This window comes from Coregonus clupeaformis, chromosome 7 (assembly GCF_020615455.1).
Source record: "Coregonus clupeaformis isolate EN_2021a chromosome 7, ASM2061545v1, whole genome shotgun sequence".
In the NCBI taxonomy this organism is placed as follows: Eukaryota; Metazoa; Chordata; class Actinopteri; order Salmoniformes; family Salmonidae; genus Coregonus; species Coregonus clupeaformis.
Genome location: NC_059198.1, coordinates 61,595,666 through 61,603,165, shown reverse-complemented (window position 1 = coordinate 61,603,165; position 7,500 = coordinate 61,595,666). Strand labels below are relative to the sequence as shown.

General features: G+C 48.5%; 1 protein-coding gene across 3 annotated transcripts in view; it reads right to left on the bottom strand.

Moving 5' to 3' along the window:
* Positions 1 to 7,500, bottom strand: part of LOC123491238 (serine/threonine-protein kinase LMTK1-like) — a 48,640-nt gene that overhangs the window by 18,020 nt on the left and 23,120 nt on the right. Inside the window, exon 1 of one of the 3 annotated variants that reach the window (XM_045221446.1) lies at positions 1 to 483. This exon is cut by the window's left edge and continues 310 nt beyond it. The exons of the other annotated variants lie outside the window; for them this stretch is intronic. The gene's annotated coding sequence lies outside the window, so the exon portion shown is untranslated. Of the gene's footprint in view, positions 484 to 7,500 lie in introns of those variants that run through there. 3 annotated transcript variants of the gene reach the window in all.

Below are 7,500 nucleotides of genomic sequence, written 5' to 3'. Positions count from 1 at the left end.
ACCGCTGGGGCCACGTCAGCCAACCCTCCACAGAGTTTAACCCTACGAGCCCTCACACAGCTGAACAAGCTGCCTGCCTGCCTCTCTCTCTCTCGCTCTCTCTCTCTCTCTCTCTCTCTCTCTCTCTCTCTCTGTACTGTCTCCTCTCCTCTTTTGACTGGGTCAGCTCTGCCTCTCCTCTATAGACTGGGTCTCAGCTCTGCCTCTCCTCTATAGACTGGGTCTCAGCTCTGTCTCTCCTCTATTGACTGGGTCAGCTCTGCCTCTCCTCTATAGACTGGGTCTCAGCTTTGTCTCTCCTCTATTGACTGGGTCAGCTCTGTCTCTCCTCTATAGACTGGGTCTCAGCTCTGTCTCTCCTCTATAGACTGGGTCTCAGCTCTGCCTCTCCTCTATAGACTGGGTCTCAGCTCTGTCTCTCATCTATAGACTGGGTCTCAGCTCTGTCTCTCCTCTATAGACTGGGTCTCAGCTCTGTCTCTCCTCTATAGACTGGGTCTCAGCTCTGTCTCTCCTCTATAGACTGGGTCTCAGCTCTGTCTCTCCTCTGTTGACTGGGTCAGCTCTGTCTCTCCTCTATAGACTGGGTCTCAGCTCTGTCTCTCCTCTATAGACTGGGTCTCAGCTCTGTCTGAGGCAGCATAGCAGGAATCTCAACCAGCAGGGTCCTTCTCTGTATGTTGAACATAGAAGACAGAAGAGCAGTCCTTCTGCTGTCCCGATGTCGTCTGGTGAGGCTCCACTGTCTTTCTGTGAGGTTCTAGAGTCTTTCTGTGAGGTTCTGGTTCTAGAGGATGCTTTGTTCTGTGAGGTTCTGATTCTAGAAGATGTGTGGTTCTGTGTGCCGTCCGGTGAGGTTCTAGAAGACATGTTCTCCTTCTCTGAGCGCCGTGGCCAGCAACGCCAAGTGTTCTGGTCAGGCATGACTCTCTCTCTCTGTCCGTGTGTCCAACCAACCGCCTCTTCTAATCTTCCAATCTCTCTGCCTTTCCCAAACCCAGACACCACACTGGGTGTGCGCTGGCGTACACTGTACACTGGTCACGCATGGCTCTGTCTGTGTGTGTCCAACCGACTCCGACTGTCAGGCATGTCCGTAGTGTGTCGCCTGACTGACTGACTGACATGCCAGCGCACTGTGTTCCCTAACGACACCGGGAGCAGCAGTGACGTAAGAGACACATTATAATAGCCTTCTGTCTGTGTCTCACTGAGACTGACAGAAGCATTCCACACAGCCCCAACACACACACACACACACACACCCACACACACACACACACACACAAGACACACAGACAGAGCTCTATGAGATGCAGAGAGAAAGGTCTCTGTCATAGACACCCCACCCCTCCCCCTCCTCTCCATCACCCTATCCCCCCACCCCCTCCCCCCTCCTCTCCATCACCCCTATCCCCCACCCCTCCACCTCCTCTCCATCACCCTATCCCCCCACCCCTCACCCTCCTCTCCATCACCCTATCCCCCCACCCCTCACCCTCCTCTCCATCACCCTATCCCCCACCCCTCCGTCCGTCTCTCCTGCCCATTCCCTCCTAGGTTGGCCCTGGTGCCATGACACCACCCTGTCCCTCTGTCTCTCATGCGTGTGCTTTTTTCTAGTATTACATTGTTATTGATTACTGCATTGTTGGGTTTTGAGTTTGCAAGAAAGGCATTTCACTGTGCATGTGACATTAAAACTTGAAACTATCTCCCTCTATTTCTCTGTCTCTCTCTCTTCCCCCCTTTCTGTTACACACAGACACATCCCTGTCTTATAACCCATGCCACTACCACCCTCTGCCTCTATATCTATCCCCCCCCTCTCTCTCTCTCTCTTTCTCCATCTCCATCTCCCCCTCCACAGTCCACTCCCCCCATCTCCCCCTCCACAGTCCCCTCCCTGTATTGTAAACCATAATGCCAGTCCTCTGTCCCCTCCCTGTATTGTAAACCATAATGCCAGTCCTCTGTCCCCTCCCTGTATTGTAAACCATAATGCCAGTCCTCTGTCCCCTCCCTGTATTGTAAACCATAATGCCAGTTCTCTGTCCCCTCCCTGTATTGTAAACCATAATGCCAGTCCTCTGTCCCCTCCCTGTATTGTAAAGCATAATGCCAGTCCTCTGCTCCAGCGTTCCAGGAGCGCCACAGTGACAGTCCAGTGACACAGCCTCCTACTCCTCCATCCCCATCACTATCCCCTGGCCTAAAGGCTAAATCACAGCCTTTGTCTGTTGGTTGGTCCCCAGTGCTTGGTACAAGCCTACCAACTCAGCAGACACAGGACCCATTCACTGGGCATTCTCTAGACCCTAGCACGGCCACTGGGCAGGGGTTGTCACGGTGATAACAGCACACACTCACCCTATCCCCTCCTCCTCTCTCTCTCTCTCTCTCTCTCTCTCTCTCTCTCTCTCTCTCTCTCTCTCTCTCTCTCTCTCTCTCTCTCTCTCTCTCCCCCCTCCAGAGGTTCTTCTCTCCTTTCTTTTCTAAATAACTGCGCCTTTATATCATTCCATCCCACTAGGAATGTGTGTATGTGTGTGCGTGTGTGTGTGCACGTCATTTCATCCCACTAGGAATGTGTGTGTGTGTGTGTGTGTGTGTGTGTGTGTGTGTGTGTGTGTGTTGCGTGTGTGTGTGTGTGTGTGCAAATGTCATTTCATCCCACTAGAGGAATGTATGTGTGTTGTCTTCCCACTCCTGGCCTTCCCTGGCAGTGAAGCCTGAGGTAGGAGGCAGGGACAGGGATTGTGGCTATGGGCTGGTGGGATGATACACACACAGAGTAACTTACACACTGTTGGGTTAATGATATTCACCCACACTTACAAATTAATTCACAGACTAAATTACATATAAAAGTGTGTGTGCTTTTCACTTTGTGTAGGTTATTATGTGTGTGTGTGTGAATATGAGAGAGGATAATATACATACATGAATATGTTACAGTAGGTATGCGTGCCAGTCTCAGACTCCTTTAAAAGGACTATTGAGTTGAGCCAGTTCTATATAGAACAGAAATGCAAAACTGAGCAATCATGGAATCAAACCATGGAATGTATTTCCATAGTGTGTAGGTGGCATAGCCAGTTGACTGTCTATTAGTGTGGTGATCTGTCTCTTAGTGTGGTGATCTGTCTATTAGTGTGGTGATCTGTCTCTTGGTGTGGTGATCTGTCTCTTAGTGTGGTGATCTGTCTCTTAGTGTGGTGATCTGTCTCTTAGTGTGGTGATCTGTCTCTTAGTGTGGTGATCTGTCTCTTAGTGTGGTGTCTGTCTCTTAGTGTGGTGATCTGTCTCTTAGTGTGGTGATATGTCTCTTGGTGTGGTGATCTGTCTCTTAGTGTGGTGATCTGTCTCTTAGTGTGGTGATCTGTCTCTTAGTGTGGTGATCTGTCTCTTAGTGTGGTGTCTGTCTCTTGGTGTGGTGATCTGTCTCTTAGTGTGGTGTCTGTCTCTTGGTGTGGTGATCTGTCTCTTAGTGTGGTGATCTGTCTCTTAGTGTGGTGATCTGTCTCTTAGTGTGGTGTCTGTCTCTTAGTGTGGTGATCTGTCTCTTAGTGTGGTGATCTGTCTCTTAGTGTGGTGATCTGTCTCTTAGTGTGGTGTGGTGATCTGTCTCTTAGTGTGGTGATCTGTCTCTTAGTGTGGTGTGGTGATCTGTCTCTTAGCGTGGTGATCTGTCTCTTAGTGTGGTGATCTGTCTCTTAGTGTGGTGATCTGTCTCTTAGTGTGGTGTGGTGATCTGTCTCTTGGTGTGGTGATCTGTCTCTTGGTGTGGTGATCTGTCTCTTAGTGTGGTGATCTGTCTCTTAGTGTGGTGTGGTGAGCTGTCTCTTGGTGTGGTGATCTGTCTCTTAGTGTGGTGATCTATCTCTTAGTGTGGTGTGGTGATCTATCTCTTATTGTGGTGTGGTGATCTGTCTCTTGGTGTGGTGATCTGTCTCTTGGTGTGGTGATCTGTCTCAGTGTGGTGAGCTGTCTCTTAGTGTGGTGTGGTGATCTGTCTCTTGGTGTGGTGAGCTGTCTCTTAGTGTGGTGTGGTGATCTGTCTCTTGGTGTGGTGATCTGTCTCTTAGTGTGGTGATCTGTCTCTTAGTGTGGTGATCTATCTCTTAGTGTGGTGTGGTGATCTGTCTCTTGGTGTGGTGATCTATCTCTTATTGTGGTGTGGTGATCTGTCTCTTGGTGTGGTGATCTGTCTCTTGGTGTGGTGATCTGTCTCAGTGTGGTGATCTGTCTCTTAGTGTGGTGATCTGTCTCTTAGTGTGGTGATCTGTCTCTTAGTGTGGTGATCTGTATCTTGGTGTGGTGATCTGTCTCTTGGTGTGGTGATCTGTCTCTTGGTGTGGTGATCTGTCTCTTAGTGTGGTGATCTGTCTCTTGGTGTGGTGATCTGTCTCTTAGTGTGGTGATCTGTCTCTTAGTGTGGTGTGGTGATCTGTCTCTTAGTGTGGTGTGGTGATCTGTCTCTTAGTGTGGTGATCTGTCTCTTAGTGTGGTGATCTGTCTCTTAGTGTGGTGTGGTGATCTGTCTCTTGGTGTGGTGATCTGTCTCTTGGTGTGGTGATCTGTCTCTTAGTGTGGTGATCTATCTCTTAGTGTGGTGATCTGTCTCTTAGTGTCGTGTGGTGATCTGTCTCTTAGTGTGGTGTGGTGATCTGTCTCTTAGTGTGGTGATCTGTCTCTTAGTGTGGTGATCTGTCTCTTAGTGTGGTGTGGTGATCTGTCTCTTGGTGTGGTGATCTGTCTCTTAGTGTGGTGATCTGTCTCTTAGTGTGGTGTGGTGAGCTGTCTCTTAGTGTGGTGTGGTGATCTGTCTCTTGGTGTGGTGATCTGTCTCTTAGTGTGGTGATCTGTCTCTTAGTGTGGTGATCTATCTCTTAGTGTGGTGTGGTGATCTGTCTCTTGGTGTGGTGATCTATCTCTTATTGTGGTGTGGTGATCTGTCTCTTGGTGTGGTGATCTGTCTCTTGGTGTGGTGATCTGTCTCAGTGTGGTGATCTGTCTATTAGTGTGGTGATCTGTCTCTTAGTGTGGTGATCTGTCTCTTAGTGTGGTGATCTGTCTCTTAGTGTGGTGATCTGTCTCTTGGTGTGGTGATCTGTCTCTTAGTGTGGTGATGGGCAGGAGTTATGTGTGTATTGTATGTAGTAAATATGCATGGCTGAGGTTCTTTTGAAATGCCTGATGAACAATGTGCTATAGAATAAGGATTATCCTGTAAGCCTTATAGCTATCTTGACCTTGCTAAACCGTGTGCGTCCCAAATGGTAACCTATTCGCTATATAGGGAATAGGGTGCCATTTGGGAAGCAGAATGTATTCCATACAGACATCATTACTTCTATTGTCAATTCACTTCAGCTTCATCTTATGAGACTAGGGCTCCTTCTACTTCTGCATGCTATGTGTATGATATGAGAGAGAGAAGAGAGAGAGAGAGAGAGAGAGAGAGAGAGAGAGAGAGAGAGAGAGAGAGAGAGAGAGAGAGAGAGAGAGAGAGAGAGAGAGAGAGAGAGAGAGAGAGAGAGAGAGAGAGAGCGAGAGCGAACGAGAGAGAGAATGGAGTAGAAAGAATGTGTATGCATGTGTGGGTATCTTTCTGTTTCTGACTGCAAAGTTTAAAAAACAGCAACACAGAGTCAATAGCACTGGGATTCAGGACCACAGTGAAACTGAGGATGGAGAGGACAGGGAAGAGGAGGAGGAATAGGAGGAGGAAGAGGAGGAGGAGGATAGATGAACAGGAGAACGATGCATCCAGACCAGAGCCAATCCCTCCTGAATCTCTCCTCCTCCTCTCCCCTCCTCCCCTTCTCACCTCCCCTCCTCCTCCTCTCCTCCTCTCCCCTCCCCCCTCCCCTCCTCCTCTCTGCTTTTTTGAACAGTTGTTTTAATTGAATCACACCAAAATCAATCTCCCCCTTTTTTAAACAAAACCCACCCCCCTTTCGCCTCTGTCCTCTGTTCTCTCCTTTCTCCCCCACTCTCTCTCCCCCTCTCTCCCCGTCTCCTCTCCTCCTCTCTTCTCTCCCCCACTCTCCTCTCTGCACCCTATGGAGGACAGGAGGGAGGGCAGCGATTGGCTACCAGCCTGACGCTGGCTTGTCCAATCCCTGCTCACGCTCACATCCTGGGATTCAGAGCACAACAAATGCACACACACAGAAACGCACACACACAGAAACAGTTGAGAGCCCAGAGAATGAGAGAGTGTGAGGGACGGATTCCTTCCTCCCCAATGTGCTACAGCTCTCTTGCATTCCTCAGAGACACACACACACACACACACACACACACACACACAGACACAGACACAGACACAGACACAGACACAGACACACACACAGACACACACACAGACACACACACACACACACACTGCCACGGAGCACTGCAGCAGGCCAGCCTCATTCTGCATTACGCAACAGACAGATGTCAGAGTGAGAGAGGGAGGGAGAGGGAGAGAAGGGGAGAGAGAAAGAGAGAGTGTGCAGGTCAATGTTCTGATGATGGGTTATGATGATGGGGAATGATGATGTTCTGAAGATGGGGTATGATGATGTTCTGATGATGTTCTGATCATGGGGTATGATGATGTTCTGATGATGGGGTATGATGATGGGGTATAATGATGGGGTATAATGATGTTCTGATGATGGGGTATAATGATGGGGTATGATGATGTTCAAATGATGGGGTATGATGATGAGGTATGATGATGATGAGGTATGATGATGTTCTGATGATGTGGTATGATGATGTTCTGATGATGGGGTATGATGATGTTCTGATGAAGGGGTATGATGAAGGGGTATGATGATGTTCTGATTATGGGGTATGATGATGTTCTGATGATGGGTTATGATGATGTTCTGATGATGGGGTATGATGATGTTCTGATGAAGGGGTATGATGATGGGGTATGATGATGTTCAAATGATGGGGTATGATGATGGAGTATGATGATGTTCTGATGATGCGGTATGATGATGGGGTATGATGATGTTCCGATGATGGGGTATGATGATGTTCTGATGATGGGTTATGATGATGTTCTGATGATGTGGTATAATGATGGGGTATGATGATGTTCAAATGATGGGGTATGATGATGTTCTGATGATGCGGTATGATGATGTTCTGATGATGGGGTATGATGATGGGGTATGATGATGTTCCGATGATGAGGTATGATGATGTTCTGATGATGGGTTATGATGATGTTCTGATGCTGTCGTATGATGATGTTCTGATGATGGGGTATGAAGATGTTCTGATGATGGGGTATGATGATGGCCCTGCTGGGTCACCGTATGCATCCCAAATGGCACCATATTCTCTGTATAACGCACTACAAGTCCCATGGTCACAAAAATAGTGCACTGTGTAGGGAATAGGGTGCCATTTGGGACGCAGCTATCATTATTGATCTACAGCCTGGAGTGTGGACCTGAGACAACTCTATTAGCCCTCATTTGAGTAATC